This window comes from Sminthopsis crassicaudata, chromosome 2 (assembly GCF_048593235.1).
Source record: "Sminthopsis crassicaudata isolate SCR6 chromosome 2, ASM4859323v1, whole genome shotgun sequence".
Taxonomy (NCBI): domain Eukaryota; kingdom Metazoa; phylum Chordata; class Mammalia; order Dasyuromorphia; family Dasyuridae; genus Sminthopsis; species Sminthopsis crassicaudata.
The window spans coordinates 38,173,324-38,190,943 of record NC_133618.1 but is presented as its reverse complement, the minus strand read 5'-3'; the positions used below and the strand labels follow the sequence as shown (position 1 = coordinate 38,190,943).

Genomic DNA, 17,620 nt, shown 5'->3' with positions numbered 1-17,620 from the left:
AGTTCACTCTGTGCCAGGAAGCAAATTGTTCTTCGGCTTTAACCTGAAGACAATCTAAGGATGGAGCTGCTGGGTAGTTTTTAGGACAATGTGTGCCTCTGTGTCCTTGGGGAACCCTCCAGAAACACACACAAATAGCCATGTCCTATTCCCGGAAACTGCCCTGCTCAAGACTCCTAAGCCCCAGCTGCTGCTCTCCTTTCTGTTCAGCCATGATTTGAATGTTCTTTTAATATTCAAACACACTGAACACTCTTCAGCTCCAGGCTCCTTCCCCAGTAAGCAGGCTCCCACTTCCTCTGGGTCTGCTTGGGTCATCCCAACCAAGGAAAGTTCGGTTTCCTGAGGATCAAAACTTACAAAGGAACCAACAGCCCACAAGTCAACGGCTGGAGCCAGACGGGCCAAGAATATGGAGACCTCTCCACAAAAACCTTCTCCCACAATTCTGGCTCAGTGCACCAGGATGCTACCAACTCCCTTTGTTTTAAATTCATTGTTCCATTTTACAAGCATTTAATCTCTCTCTCCCATTGTCTCCTCCCCAAATCGAAAAATTAAAAAGAGAAAGAAAGAAAAGGAAAATCCATGTGAAACATAGACAGTCCAGCAAAACAAATGTCCACATTGATCATGTTCAAAAATGTGTATCTTGAATGCACGGACATGGCTGAAATGATGGAACAATAACGTATTTTGTACACACCAAAGGATTTACATGCTGTGGCGCATTAGATAGATAATTGGGTTTTGAATCAGGAAGACTCATCTCCTTGAGTTCAAATCCAACTTCAGATACTTTCTAGCTGTGTGACCACTGCACTTAACCATGCTTGCCTCAGTTTCCTCATCTGTAAAATGAGCTGGAGAAGGAAGTAGCAAATCCCTCTCCAGTATCTTAGACCCAAATGGAGTCACAAAGCGTTGGACGTGACTTTAAAAAAAAAACCAAAAAACTGAACAACAACAAATGGGGTTTCAAAGAATCACACAGTAAATTTGGGATCAAATGTACATAATTCAATAATGATTCAATGTGCATAAACTTGATCCTCTGAGCGATTATTTCTGTAATGATTAAAAAAACTGCTGAATCATTCTGGTCCCCATCCTACCAACATCATGTTGTTACTTTAATCATTTCAATTGTGTCTGACTTATCAAAATTCATTCATTCATTCATTCATTTGTTTAGCTGAGGCAATTGGGGTTAAGTGACTTGCTCAGGATTACACAACCAGGAAATGTTAAGTGACATGATGCCAGATTTGGACTCAGGTCCTCATGACTTCAGGGCTGGTACTCTATCTACTACATCAACTAGGTGCCTTCAAAATTTATTTTTCAAAACTCTAAGGAGAGGTATCTAGGTGGTTCAGTGGATAGGGAAGCAGCTCCAGAGTCCAGAAGTCCTGAGTTCAAATGTGACCTCAAGCATTTAACTAGCTAGTCACTGGGCAAGTCACTTAACCCTGATTGCTTCTGAATTAAAAAATAAACAAATAAATAAAAACACTAAGGAACAAGGCACCAGGGCCTGGAAGCAAAGGTCTTAGATCTGTAAACATGAACCAATCATAACATCTCTGAGACTTGGTTTTCTCATTGTCAAATAAGCTAATGGGATCAGATGAATTTACCAGGTCACACTCCTTGCTCTAACAGTCTATATCCTATAGCTCTTTTCAGCACTGATATTCTGAGATTCCATGGCTGTAAAATCCTCTCTCCCTTCAAGGTTGTCCAAGAATCAGGCTAGGAGGATTCCCTTGGCTGAGGATACCAGAACCAGCTCTAGTCCGGGCCCGAGGCTGCCAATCCTAAATACCACAACTAATGTCTCCACGGCTCCATCCTCTATCTGCATCTGGAGGCTGTGAACACAGATTCAGAATCTGTAAGGTCACAGGCAAACAGACTGGGATTGTGACTTCCATGGGCAATTTCTTTGTCCTTTCACCGACTACGTGGGGAGTTTCTCTCATCAGTGAAAAGAATTTATCCTACTCAGCTCTTGGACTTTGGGAAAACTGAGCTTTTCTAGCCTCAGCTGGAGAATACAAATTGTTAAATGGCTCTGTGTGTGTGTGTGTGTGTGTGTGTGTGTGTTTTCAGATCCTTTCTCCCCTTCCTCCCCCTTCACACACACAGAAGCCTGAGAGAAGGGTCCTTTATGCCAGGCTCATTGTCTGAGTTCCCTCATGGCCCCGCTGGAGCTAGTTTTGAATCGCAGTGGGAAAAAGACTTATCACAAATTCTTAGGGCTGGGGAATTTGCCCACATGATCTCCCTCCCTCCCTCTCCATCTGTCCCCATGAGTCAAATGACCTGGGGCCAAGGCTTACCCCATACTGTTAGAGAAATCTGCTTTTTACTGAGCAGGAGGCAGCAGCCACAGCTTTCCTAATGTTTCTGTCCTGGGGGTGAGGTCAGAGAGATCAGGAGTCAGGGAGACCCAGGGAGGATGACCTAGGATCATGAATTGAGAACTGGAATACCATAGAAACCCTCTACTCTAGATGTTTCTAGCCCGTTTTTTGTGTCTTGGATCTCTTTGGCAACCGCCAACCTCTTCTTACAGAACTATTTTGTTGTTTTATATGCAATTTAGAAAGTGGTGAAAATTAAGATGTAAATCTTTTTCTATCCAAATTCATAAATCCAATGAAATCTGTTCACCGATCTCCAAGGTTAAGAACTTTTGGTCTAGCTGAAACTTCTCATTTCATGATTGAGGAAACTGCCTAAGGTTCCATAGGTAGTAAGTGGCTTATCTGGAATTTGAACTCAGATCTCAGGGCTTGGGAGTGGCTAGTTGACAGTGGATAGAGTGCTAGGTCTAGGGCCAGGAAGACTCAGCTTCCCGAGTTCAAATCCCGAGTACATTTACTATTATATGAGCCTAGGAGTGTCATGTCACTGTTTGCCTCAGTTTCCTCAACTGTAAAATAAGCTGGAGAAGGAAATGGTAAACCACTCCAGTTTCTTTGCAAGAAAACCTCAAATGGGATCATGGAGAGCTGGATATGGCTGAAATGACTGAACAACAATAAGTTCAACTCAAGGTTTAGACCCTTTGTCCCAAAGGCTCAACTTTGTTACTTTGAGGTTTTGGTGATTGGAAACAAGGTGAGCATTTCAGTGAGACCCCGGAAACACTGATCTCATTCCCAGTTCTTATCGCCATTGATGATAATAATGAAAGCTCCTGTCTCTATAGCACCACACAATTCATAAAATACTTTCCTGACCTCAGCTTTTAGGAACTATAGGTAGTGAACGTGTCATGATTTTTAGATGAGACAGTGAGCCTCAGAGAAGGAAAGAGACTTGGCCAGCATCACGCAGTTGGGGAGTGAAGTCAGAACTGGATTCCAGGATCCTCCTGGGCCCTTACAGCTATATTACCAGCCTTTCTGAAAGCTTCCAGTTCTTTATTTGCCCAAAGAGAGATAGGCTGATGATTGCTTTATCACCAGCCTCACAGAACTGAATGCTGGGAAGCAATAATTGATGCAAAGGCATAAAACACAGAGTGCTTTGCAAATGTACTGACAAGGGCTTAGAAAAACAAAGCTATCTCCTCATCCTCCCCAAAGTGATGTTTAGTGTCAATAACTGTCCTGGTGAAAAGTACCAAGGTGATCCAGGCAGCTGGCTGAGTGACAAGGAGGGAAAAGGGAAAATTCTATTTGAAACCCTGGGAAAGAACGGGTTCAGACCATTCACCTCACGAGTGCCCTGAACTGTCTTGCTCCACTTCAGAGCCTAATACAGAGCTCGGGGAACAATAGAACACAGTAAGCGTGTCTTATTTCAGTAAGAGACCTTAGAGATAACATAACCTGACATCTCCCTTTTATAGAAACGAAGAAGATTGCCTAGAAAATGATTTCCCCAAGATCACAAAGAGGTTTAGTGCTTAGTGTCAGCCCCGAGAAGGCTGGATGGAGAACAGGGATAGATGACTGTGGTCTAGTGAAAAAGAAAGCAGGTTTTAGGGATAAAAGACTTGGATCTGAATCCTGGATCTGACACTGTGTGATATTAGACAAATCAAATCAGAACTCTGTGCCTCTTCATCTGTAAAATGGGAGCCTATTTCACATGTTGCTTGTGAGGAGAGCTGCTTGTAAACTTTAATTTACTCTAGAAAAGAAAGTTATCATCCTAAGATTGGGGCTACAGAAGGTCCTAATTTTATGAAAGGAAGGAATCAAAATGGGGACGTGAAGAGGTTATATTCAAGGGAATTAACAACACAGTTGATTTCCAATTTCATGTTCTAGGATCACTGATCAGAGGTGGAAAAGGCTCAGAAGTCACCTCATACAACCTTTTTATTGGAGAAATGGAGACCTCAGGGTGATTAAATCACTTACTCAAGATTTCATGGGTAGTGGGTGTGTCAAAATGCTTTTCTCATCATGATATTGCCATATGTTTCCAGGCTCTTAAGATCTCGGGGCTGATAAATAACTTACAGAGCAATCACTTGATCATGGAAAAGGTAATTTAAAGAAAAATTCCTTTCTTTGAGAAAAAAGTCATGGTCTTATCTGGGCACTTGGGAAATCCTAAGGATTACCTGTTGAATTTTAAAGTTTCTCATTTCTGGATTCTGAGAAGGACTCGGGGGGCTAAGAGCAGTGACCGGTACTGGACAAAACCATAAGAAGCAGGATGCTACTCTAGCAGCCCGGCTTGGGCACAGACATTGCCCACTGGCAGCTGGGGCCCAACCCTGGGGCACAGGTGCTTGCAAAACTGTTGCTGAGCAAACCCTAAAGATTCTCAATGTTCTGTGCTGACTGAAATTGAGGGTAAAGTCTGTGACACTTGTGAGTATGGTTTGGTCAGTTGGATTCCACAGCCAAGTGCCCAGGCAGGACAGAGTCCACCTCACCAAAATGGGCATCTTGGCAATGCCTTACATTACACACATGCACACACACATCCAGGCTTGTACAACTGCCTTGTGTATGGCATGAGATGACGGCATTTGGAGTTAAAAGGGGCTTTTTGAGATTATTTGTTTAAATCCCTTCAGCAGATGGAGGAAAATGAGTCACAGAGATGGGAAGGTGATTTGCTCCAGGTCTAGAAAGGTCAGGTGTACTTAGAACATTAGCCCCAAGAAGGCTAGTTAGAGAGTACAGTGTTGCTCTAACTCTCAATTCAATAAACATTTATTAAGTGCCTTTTATATACTTGGCACTGTGCTAAGCACTCTAGCTTTTAAAAACTATCATTTATATAGCCACATAATAATAGTACCTAAGTCACAGTGTTGTTAGGATCAAATGATCCTCAACTATTTGCATAGTACCAGGCACACAGTAAGTGCTTAATAAAGGCTTGTTCTTCCCTCCTTTTTGATATTTTAAAAGCATTTGACATTTGTTATTTCAGATGATCTTTGCAACAGCTTTTTGAGATAGGAGTTCTTATGAGAAGAAAGTGCATATATGATATAATAATAAAGATATGCATATTACAGATGAAAAAACCGAAGGAGAGAGGTTTGGTGACTTCCTTTTGAGATCACTCAATTAGTGAGTGTCCTGGGCAAGATTTGAATTCAGATCTTTCTGACTCCAAGTTCAATGCTCTCTTCTTAGGTCCTTTGATATTTTTTTTTTGAACCTCTTGTGAAGAGGAAGAAAAGGAAAGAGGCATTATTGAGGGATATCTCAAGAAGGGGAAATGATGTGCTAATGGCCATGCAGCTAAATCAGGGCTATGAGTAGCTCACTTAAGAATTTAACTTTATTCCCAGGAGTTATAAACCTTCTGTTTTAAAGGAATGATTTTTTAAAAAGCTTAACATTCCTAGAAATAAAAAGCAAAATGAGCTGGATTTTGATCCCTTAATCATGGCCAGAATTCTATGGTGGTCTCAAAGAAAGAGAAAACATTCTACTCCGTGGTAAAATCTTTTCCCCTGGGACAAAATGTATCGGGGACTTCTTTCCATCCTTTGGGGAAATGTCAGCAGGGAAATTTCATATTGACCTAAGCAATCAGGGATGTTGGAATATGGATCAGGCTGCAGGGTTACCTGTGATTAAGGGAGCCATAATAAAATTGCCTGGTATTAATAAAATCCTTAATAAAATTAATAAAATAAAATTAGGAAGTACTGGTCTTTATCTCCTCAAGAAAGAAGTTTCCCCTAACACTAGATCTCTGGGGCCAAGAAGATCTTTATTTTTTTCTGCCCTACAGGCACTGTCCCAGAGGGGAGGCCGGAGGAGAAGGATCAGCTGTGGCAAGCAAGCTGTGGCTTATCAGTTGGAACCAGCCGGAATGGACCTGGGCTAGTCTGAGGTTTTACTGTTGACAGTTAAGGGAATTAACCCTTCTCCCCGCCTGGCCTTCCTCCCCAGCCCCTCACCTGCCTTTCTCTCTGGCAGCTGTGGGAGGCAGGGGGTACAAGAAGCAGAGGGAGAGAGGAAATCCTTGAACTTTTGCCGCAAGATACCATCCGATTACAACTGAAAAATAAAAGCAAGAAGCGAGTCCCAGGGAGGGTTTCTTTCTGCTGCTTTTCCCTTATCACTGTGGGAACATTACTTCCTCGGAACAGAAGCTTTATGCCCCCATCCTAAGTCCTTGTTGGGGCTTTTTTCGCTTTTGTGGCTGAGGGGAGACTCACCCCTACAAGTCTTTCTGGGAGATTTTGGGGAAACCACAATTCCCTCACTCTACTCCACCTCTAGTTATCATTGACAGCGATAAGATGTTCAGTGTCAGACACATGGGTGGCTACCATCAATAGTGCCCACACAGCTGGGTACCAATGTGGGCTGGCATAGAGGATCCTCCTCCTTATCTCTTTCCATCTATTTATTTCGTCATTTATAGGAGAGATGAGCTCATAGAGTTAAGCAAGAGGCAGGAGTGGACACCAATCTTGATTTAGGCACTTGCTACCTGCATGACCCTACACAAATTATACCTCTTCCTACTTAGAACCTCAATTTCCACTTGCATAAAATAATGAAAATAGCTATATAAAACATATAAAAATAATAACAAAATAATAATGTTCTGGACTTTGGGGAAATTATTTAACCTGACCTCTCTGGGTTGCCATGGATAACTGGGTAATGCAGTGGATAGAGCGCTGGGCTTGGAATCGATCTGATCTCAGATACTAATTGTGCGACCATGGGGACAGTCTCTTTATCCCTATTTGCCTCGGTTTTTCATCTGTAAAATGGGAACACACCAGAGAAGGAAATGGCAAACCATTCTTTGCCAAGAAAATGCTATGGATAAAGTCTATGAGGTCACAAAGAGTGGAACACACTGAACCACTTAACAACAACTATGGGCTACAAAAATGGAGAAAGGGGAGGGGGAGGAGGTCCGAGTTAATTTATCTCTAAATTCTTTTATGTGACTTGCATTCTGTGGGCTTTCTGCAAACAAAATTCTACCATTTCATCTCCCCCCAGTCAATGAGGCCAGAATCCAGTTGGAGTGCCCAGGGGTTCCCTTCCCCTGAAAAAGGGCCAGAGGCCAGGCTGATTCACCCAGATTTCCAAGTTTAGAAACTACTGCCCTTAACAGCACTTCACCTGCTCTTCTGCTCCATCTTTTTAACCAACAAACTCAAAGCACCTCTCAGGTTCTGAGAATTCCCTACAGCACTCCCCCTCCACCCTGAATTCTGGCTAGAGTTTGAGAAAATTCAGAACCTACAAGTAAGTGGGACCAGCCTTCCCACGACGTGGACGCCCTTCACTCATCCACTGTACCCTACTCCATGTCAAGAGCCGGTCACTTAGAACAAGGTGCCCCAAAGCATCAAGCAGAGTAACCTTGCCACCCTCCCTCCCTCTCCACCCCCACCTCCATTCCATATTTCACTCATCCATTCTACTCCCCTTCATGACAAGAACTGGTCCCTGAAAAAGAAGGTGCCCCAAATCATTAAGGAGAGTAATCTTTTTTAATTAATTAATTAAATTAATTTTCACAAAAATTTTAAGGGGTGTAATCTTGCAACCTTCCATCCCTCCCCAATCCATCCTCCATTCCAGAGTTCTCCAAAATAAAACTGAGAAAAAACTTAATCCGTAACAAGATATAGCCCAGCTCGCTGTGGAATGACAGAACTCTGGGTAACCCCCAAGCTGACTAGTTTCAGGGGTGCCCAAGTGACTTCCCACCCTTAAGCCCCGACTGATGGTTGGGACCCTTTCAGCCCCATCCCTTTCAACTCCCCCCGGGGGCTCATGGGATTGAGCAGCCCCGGATCAGTACCTGGTGCTGAGCCGGAGGGACCTCTGCGGAGGCTCGGAGAGGATGGGAGTTCAAAGAGGGAGCTCTGGGCTGATGAGTCGCTGTGGCAGTTGCAAGTTAGTCTGTTCCCTGGCAGCGAAGGCTGGCAGCCAGTGCGAGGGGAGGGTGGGGTGTGTGTGCGTCTGTGATGATGGTGTGTGTGTGGGGAGGGAGCTCCTTTTTTCCCTAGGATCTCATTTGTTTTCCGATGAATGGAGAGAAGTGAGTCAGCCACAAGGTTTAGCTGGAAATAAGAAAGGGGGCGGAGTGGGAGCACTGGAGCGGGGAAGCCTGGTGCCCAGCAAAAGTAGCGAGCAGCTAAGCTAAGAGTGGCTGGGGCTCAGCCCGTCTGCTCACCCCGGGCTTTCCCCTCCTCTCAGACCAGCCAGATGCTTAGGATGGGGGCTGGGGAGGGAAACAGTGTCCCGAGAGGGGCTGGGCTTTATCATCCTTGCCCCGTGGCTCCCAGGCTCAGGCATAAGGGAGCAGGTGTGTTGGGGAGCATGAGGAACATGAGGATCGCAATGGCTAAAACAAAGGAAAAAGCAGAGAGGTGGGGGAAAGGGCCCCTCGGATGGAACCCAGTCCGAACCCCTCATTTGACAGGTGAGGAAGATGGGGCTGGAAAATTTTAAGCAACTCATGAGAGCCCAGAGCTCAGATTCCTTGCTCCAGCTCTTTATTCTGTTTTTAAAATCATATCCCATCCTTTTTTTTTTTTTATCTTGATCATCTCAGGAGCTCAGTGCACTGATCCCTCAGTCCTTCAGTGCCCAAGGGAAGGCTAAATTTCAGGGGGATAGAGAGAGTGAAATGGGGAGCCCTTAGTCTGCCCTCTGTCCCTGCCCCCGGTCCTAGGCTGAATCCCAGCCAGAACTGGCTCTTTCCTCGTCATATCCAGTACAGCTTTTCCTGTGAGTCACCTCTCTGAGACCTACCCTGTTGGCCCATTAGAGCAGACAGAGTGCCCCAGCTTCAGCCCTGAGTAATACCCAAGGCCCTGTCTGTCTTAGCAGATCATAGCATCATGATTCTAGAACTTGGAGAGACTTAGAGGTCACCCGGCCAAGCCTTCATTCCACAGATGAGAAAACGAGCTTCAGAAAGCTTGAATGCTCTCTCAGATCACACAGACCCGACATTTGAACTCATGTCCTGGGACTCAAAGTCCCTCTCCACCTGTCACTCAGGCTGATGAAGCTATCTGACTTTTGATTCACTTCATGCTGGTTATTCAACCACTTAAGGGATGAGGAGCTGAATGTCACATGCCCTTCTTGGAAGTGGGGAAGAAGGGAGATTATATTTTCAATAGGTTGTATGCCATGTTCACATGCAGAGCCTATAATGCAGGTTTCCAAAGATCAAGAACCCAGAGGAGTTTCCTCCCAGATCTCAGGCAATCTCATAAGTGCCAGCTTTCATCCGTCTCACTACCTGAGCTAAAGCCAACATGGGCCCTGGGATTTAAGGAAGGTCTTCAAGGAGTTGATCCATTTGATTAAACCTTCAGCCTTAACCCTGATCCTTTCTGCCAGGGGGCTGTATGAATTTCACAGATGCAGAATAACTTCGACTATTCCTCTGGGATGGGGGTGATGGGATTAAGTCCCATCTGGCAGATGGCGAAACATCAGCTGCCCTGGAAATGAGTAACAATTGAACACGAGGGCTTGCCCTGCCACCCTCCGTTCTCCTTGCCAGCTTCCAGTAAGATGGAACAAAGAAAGAAAAAGGAAGCCCTTGGGCAGTGATAGCTCCTTCTGGAAACAAATTCATTCTTTCAACAAATATTTCCAATTTCCAAACTTTACCCAGCCTTCTCCTAGATTCTGTGAAGGATGCTTAACTTCTGCCCTCAGAGAACTTGGATTTTGTTAGGGAACTGTAGCATACACATACAACTGCATGGGGAAGCATAGGGTAAAATAAAAAGTTCTTTGAAAGATTCAGAAGGGAATTTTGAATGTGGGAGAGTGTAATGAAGGTACCCAGGGTCACATCCCAACTCAGTCACTTAGTACCAAAATTTCCTCGGACAAATGATTTAATCTGTGCACCCTCAGTTGTGGGTTAAACCAGAAAACTTCTGAGTTAGTTCCCTCCCAATTTCTTAATCATCTGAGTTCCCTTATGGCAGTGGGAATTAGGAATGGCTTACTGGAATGAGTATGCTTTGAGCTCCTTGAACATGGACAATGATTCAATATATAAAGATACAGAGAAGGACATTCCAGGAGAAAGGAATAATGGAGCAAAGATGGAACAAGAGAAGAGAACTGAATGCAATTAGAAAATAGCCAAGTCAGTTTGGTTTGGCTGAAGTCCATAGAAAAGTTGAGGAAAGTGAATTTGGAGAGGAAGATGAAGGCCAGATTGTGGAAGACCTTTAATGCCTGTTAAAGATTAACACAGAGCACACAAGAGGGACACTCAAGAATCCCTATTGGGCATTAGGAATAAAAATGCATTATTTGAAAAAAACTGTTGGGAAAACTGGAAATTAGTATGCCAGAAATTAGATATAGACTCACACTGAACAGCACATACCAAGATAAGATTAAAATGGGTCCATGATTTAGGCATAAAGAATGAGATCATAAATAGATTAGAGGAACAGAGAATAGTCTACCTCTCAGACCTGTGGAGGAGGAAGGAATTTATGACCAGAGGAGAACTAGAGATCATTATTGATCACAAAATAGAAGATTTTGATTACATCAAACTAAAAAGTTTCTGTACAAACAATACTAATGCAAACAAGATTAGAAGGGAAGTAACAAATTGGGAAAATATTTTTACAGTTAAAGGTTCTGATAAAGGCCTCATTTCCAAAATATATAGAGAATTGATCCTAATTTATAAGAAATCAAACCATTCTCCAATTGATAAATGGTCAAAGGATATGAACAGACAATTCTCAGATAATGAAATTGAAACTATATCCACTCCCATGAAAGAGTGTTCCAAATCACTACTGATCAGAGAAATTCAAATTAAGACCACTCTGAGATACCACTACACACCTGTCAGATTGGCTAAGATGACAGGAACAAATAATGATGAATGTTGGAGGGGATGTGGGAAAACTGGGACACTGATGCATTGCTGGTGGAGTTGTGAAAGAATCTGGCCATTCTGGAGAACAATCTGGAACTATGCCCAAAAAGTTATCAAACTGTGCATACCCTTTGACCCAGCAGTGCTACGACTGGGGTAATATCCCAAGGAAATACTAAAGAGCGGAAAGGGACCTGTATGTGCCAAAATGTTTGTAGCAGCTCTTTTCATAGTGGCTAGAAACTGGAAGATGAATGGATTTCCATCAATTGGAGAATGATTGGGTAAATTATGTTATATGAAGGCTATGGAATATTATTTCTCTGTAAGAAATGACCAGCAGGATGAATTCAGAAAGGCTTGGAGAAACTTGCATGAACTGATGCTGAGTGAAATGAGCAGAACCAGAAGATCACTATACACTTCAACAACAATACTGTATGAAGATGTATTCTGATGGAAGTGGATATCTTCAACATAAAGAAGATCCAACTCACTTCCAGTGGATCAATGATGGACAGAAACAGCTACACCCAGAGAAGGAACACTGGGAATTGAATGTAAACTGTTAGCACTACTGTCTATCTACCCAGGTTACTTATACCTTCAGAATCCAATACTTAACGTGCAACAAGAAAATTGGATTTATACACATACATTATATCTAGGTTATACTGTAACACATGTAAAATGTATGAGATTGCCCATCATCTAGGGGAGGGAGTAGAGGGAGGAAGGGGAAAATATGAAAAAATGAATACAATGGACAATGTTATAAAAATTACTCATGCATATATACTGTCAAAAATGTATAATTATAAAAATTCGTAAAAAAATTAATTAAAAAAAAAGAATCCCTGTTGGGGGACTCACAGTTGAAAGGGACCTGATCAGCCCCATCCTTGTACAGGTGAGGGCACTTACAACAAGGATAAGTGTCTGTCCAAAATCACACAACCCAGTGAGTAGTGCAAATCAAGGTGCAACCTCATATCTTTAGACTCCAGGTCTTATCTTCTTTATTCTGTATTTTATAGTCTCCTATCTGGACCCAAGTTACCTCTGTCCCCAAATCCTTCCTACAAGATCACACTTCTCCTAGATGGCATTTTCATCCCAGCTTGGAGGTTTGTCTCTCTTCCTTAGGAGGCTGGGAGGGGAAGTTAGGTATCCCTAACTGAAGGAATTGATGAGTTCAAGACCAAATGACATACATCCTCTGCTAATGGGTTAAAAAACTGGTGGATATAACTGCCGAGCCATTGTCTATTTCTTTGAAAGATCCTGGAGAAAAGAGAAGACCTATCACAGAACTGGAGAAGGCTAATTTTGTCATTTTTTTTACAAAAAGAATTTTAACAAGGGAAGATGTCAGACTCACAAGTTCAGTAAATTGGACTTTGATTCTTGATAAAATTCTAGAACTTATTAAAGAGAAAGTTAGTGGACATGTAGAAAAGGAAGTAGTAGTCATAAGAAGTCAGTATAGTTTCTTTAATGACAGTTTATGTATAAAAAACAGTAGCAGGAAAACAAACTGTACAATGACTTCAATAATATAAATAAAAACAAAAGTGAAAGGCAGCCGTACTCTGATTATCATGGCCAGAATACAGATGGCAAAACACATCTCCCTCTTCTAAATAGAAAAGAGGTGGAGGACTACAGATGCAGAATGTTGCATATGTCATCAACTCTAGTTATACATTTCACAATCATATTTAATTTTTTTCGGTGCCAGAAGAGGGATATTTTGAGACAGGAAAATGAGATAAAAATAAATCAGAAGAACTTTAAACAGGTTACATCAGCTTGATTCCATTTCCTCTTTGATGTGGTTAGAAATGCAATAGATACAATTTACCTGATTTAGCACCGATAACATCTCTTGTGCTATTTTTGTGGGGAAAGAAGGAGAGATGTAGACTGGCTGATAGTATAAAATTAGGTGAATTCAGAACTGGTCGAATGATCTGACCCAAAGAGAAGTCCTGAAGGATGTGATGTCAACTTGGAAGAAAAGTTTCTAATGGAGGACCCTAAGGATCTGCATTTGATTCTGTGTTACTTAACATGTTAATACAATTACCTGTTTAAAAGGATAGTTGGAAAGCTATGTGGATAGAGTACCAGACCTGGATTTAGGAAGACTCAACTTCATGAGTTCAAATCCAGGCTCAGACATTTACTAGCCATGTGATCCTGGGCAAGTCACTTAACCCTATTTAATATAATATTATTAATTAATTTAATATAATATTATATAATTAATTATATATTTATTATAATTAATATATAATATATACTATATTATAATTTATGTATAATTAATTATATATTTGATTAATATAATTATTAATTATATTTAATAAGTGGGCAGCATCCTGGGATGCTGTTGAGCCCTTACTGTAAAAGGCACTAACTTGGGACTTCACCTTGTTATACCACGGAGCTTTCAATTCCCGTGGGAAATGCACTGACTTATACAACACACCCCTCCTGAAAGCGAGGCAGTTGCTAAACCCTGGCAGCTTATGCCAAGTTCCTCGATAATGACACAGTTCCTTACCTCTCCCCTTTCCTCTCTCCAGGACTCAAACTCTTTGAAGAGCCCAGCAAGGCATAATCAGCTGACAGTCTGTGTGCCCCCATGACTCAGCCACCCTCACAAAGGGCACAGTGTGCCCAATGCCAGCCTCCATCCCCCCAAAGCTGGCACAGAAAATAGGAGCCAGATGTGTCAAAGGGGGAACCTCTTCCGGGGGCTGGCCAACACTAACAGATGTACCGCTGAGAATCAGGAAGACACAGGCTGCCTTAATTCCATTTTTTAAAATGAAATTTGGGTTTGGAAGGAGGGATTTAAGCAACTTTGTTAGAACCAATTTAAATGCTGAAGAAAGAAGCAGAGGAACTTTGGCAGAAAGATCAAAGTTAGATCTGATTTTCCTGGGTCTTTATTTGGTGCTCTGGAGCAAGCCTTAGCTCTGGTTGGGTCTCTCAAAGGGAGGCACTTGGTCTCTGGCCTAATAAACCACCTGGGTTTACCTGAGTCTGGTTTTAAAAGTAATTAATTCTTTTAAAAATATAATTAACTACACTTGCAGTTGGTAAAGTTATAAAGCTCTTCTAGGCTCAGTGGCTCAACAGCACATTCTGATTTAAACGAACCCCTTGCACAGCCCCAGAGGATGCCCTCTGAGAGGCCATTTCCCCCTGCATCTGATCTTCTCTGTCTACCAAAGAACTTTTGTCCCCAGTTTTCCAGTCAATCACCCTCATTATCTCTAAATACTCAAAGCCTGCCATTCTCACCGCTGTGAATTCCCATGCTCCTCTTTCTGGCTGGTCCCTGCTCCAACGCAATTCTTCTAGGGGGCTTTCTTTGATGACCCCCACCGAACACTAATTCCTTCCTCATGATGTTAATTCTCCACAATCATTTATTAAGAGCACAGATAGAGAAAAATAAAAATGACATAAGAAGCAATATATATACAGATAGGTAAGAGCAAATATATAAAAAGTAAAGATGGAGCCATTGAGGCAGGGAGGACTGGGAAAGGTCTATGGTAGGAGTTGACCCTTGAGCTGGACCTTGAATAGACCAAAGATAGCAAGAGGGAGAAGTGTTCCCTTTAACCTAATAAAACCTATATTTATAGACTACTTCAAGGGCCACAAGCACCTTTCTCACAATAGTCCAATGAAGTAGGTACTATAGATATTTAGATGCCCATTTTATAGATGGGGAAACAGAGATTCAGAGAAGTTAAGCAGTTGATCTATCATCACACAGCCAATCAGCATTAACCAGGATTCCAAGTCAGTCATCCTGACTCCAGGCACAACACTGTTTCCCTACATTCTGCAGGGTTAATGACTCCATACCGGGCACCTACTGCATATAGGTCTATTACTCAGAGGTGATGAGAAAGTGGACCCTCTTCTCTTTGACTGATCTGGTCAGAAGCCTGCTGCTAAGGAGAAAGAAGTCAAGGGTATTTGTGATGCTAGGAAGAACAGGGTGACTTCCTGGCTGCTGCCCTCCCCTTCAGCCTGCTTTTGTTGCTCCCACACTTCTCTCCAAGGCCAAAGTTTATTCAAAGGCCTTCAGCCCCTCCCTGAAATCTATGGCACCCAACCTCCTACCTTCTTTCTTCCCTCCCTAAGGGGCCAAGCCATGACATAATGTCTAGAAACTTATCTTTGGAGGATAACTCCCAAATGCTACCCCACCTTAATGGGAGCGCCCTATCCCATCAAGGTAGCTGCCTCCCAATAGAGGAAATTGGAATTGGGAGGGGGAACCATTTGGTTCTTTGGGGTTCAGGGAAGCAAGTGCTATAAATACCTTGGCAGAAGACAGAGAAGGCTTAGGAATCAGGAGGGGCCAAGTAAAGGAGAAATATGTGGAATGAAACCAGAGGATGCTCTCCCTACTCTAGATCCTGTGGTCATTTCTATTAGCCTGTGAATTAAAATTCATTTTACACTACGAGTGCAATGTAAGGGACCCCAGGAGCAGCTAGGAAGGGAGAGGTCCAAAAGACTCTCAAGGACACATTCTAGTTTGTAGAGCTGGGGGTTGGGGAGAAAACTCTTGTCTAGCCTCCTGCCTTCTTGCAAGAAAAGGGAGTGCTCATTTCTATTTCATAGAAGATCCAAGGTCCCAACTGAGCTCAGATTCTAGTTCTCCTGCTTCCTGGCAAGGAGCACAGCACCAAACAATAGTTGTTCAGTGTAAGACCGAGTGAGGAGGATCTTTGAACCCTTCCCCTATGTCCCAGGTAAAATATCAACTGACTCCAAAAAGTTATAGCGGGAGGCCAGAGCTTGTGGTGGGGAAGTTTCAGGGGGAGGCCATGAAGAGGACAGTCCAATCTATTGGGAGAAAGGGAGTTCTGAATCTTGTTTTCTTCAGACTGAAGGAAGGCAGCCTTGGGAGAGGGGTGCCATGGCAACAGGCCCCCTAAGGAGCCAACCTGGACATGAATTCAGGATAAGGTCCAGGATCAGCGATTGCCCAGGGCAAGAAATGTACCTTCCCAACTCCATGAGGAAATGCACCCAGAGGCAAAACCTGCTCACTCTGGGCTGTTTATGACTTTGCTTCCTTGGAATCTACTTAATTCCAGTTCACATTTCCATTAAGGTTTACAAAATACTTAGCTCACAACCTTGTGAGGCAGGTAGTACAAGCATTATTTTTAACCATTCTATAGATGAGAAACATGGTGTAATAATAGCTGGCTTCCCTCTAAGGGTGGAGTGGGCTTAAGCTCTGACTCTCAATTGCTGGCAGGTATGATCCTGCCCAAGTCACTTGCCTTGATTCTCAGACAGCTCTCTCCACAAGTTTCAGAGTGGGTGCCAATCTGCATCGAAAAGGGAGTTTTTGTTTTTGTTTTTTCCATCTGAGAGTTCTCTATACCAATAAAATCACATGGATGGTTCAAAAGAAAAAAATAACAAAAGGATAAAAAAAATTGAGACTTATCTAGCATCAATTAGCTATTAGCAATCATAATGGGATCCTCATAATCTCCAAGGAGTAGAGACAGGAATGATAACAATAGCTAGCATCTATATAATCCTCTAAGGTTTGCAAGGTGCTCTATGTCATCTCATTTGATCATCACAACAATTCAGGGAGATGGGTGCTATTATGTTCCCATTTAACAGATAAGGAAACTGAGGCAGAGAGTGATGAAGTCCAGGGTTACATAGCTGATATTTGGAAGCAGAATTTGAACTTGGGTTTTCCTGACTCAAGGACAGTGATTTCACCACTATGCCATGTAGCTCTCAAGACTTGAACCCATTTCTGTCACTTCATGGCCTTCCCCAAATTCCCTTGATCTTCTACCAAAACACTGTCCACCTTCCTCCTCTCCATTCTCCTGATCCTCCCACTCCTAGTGAAGACTAATGAGTTTTTCCTGAAGGCGCCTGCAGCCTGGATCCAAGATCAGCCCACTCCCCACCTCCTAGGCCCTCCTTTTTTTCTGACGAGCATCTGTGCCCATGATTCTCTCATTCCCAAAGGCCCAGGGGGCTCAGTCAGTTAATGATTCCATCATTTGCAGAGGCTGCGGCTGCCAGCTGTTTTGCCCTGAGTCCTCATTAGTGAGGGGAGCCCAATTAGCAACAGCTGAGGCTCTGCCCAAGCTGGCTCTGGATAGATATCCTCACAAGCATCTCCCCCCTCCCTTTCCTTAGCCATAGTTGGAAAATATAAAGGGGTAAACCAAAGTCCCGAGGGGAA

General features: G+C 42.9%; 1 protein-coding gene across 2 annotated transcripts in view; it reads right to left on the bottom strand.

Annotated features, from left to right (window-relative positions):
* Positions 1 to 17,620, bottom strand: part of ADGRG1 (adhesion G protein-coupled receptor G1) — a 75,857-nt gene that overhangs the window by 51,503 nt on the left and 6,734 nt on the right. The window contains exon 1 of one of the 2 annotated variants that reach the window (XM_074285858.1): positions 8,275 to 8,515. The exons of the other annotated variant lie outside the window; for it this stretch is intronic. The gene's annotated coding sequence lies outside the window, so the exon portion shown is untranslated. Of the gene's footprint in view, positions 1 to 8,274; positions 8,516 to 17,620 lie in introns of those variants that run through there. 2 annotated transcript variants of the gene reach the window in all.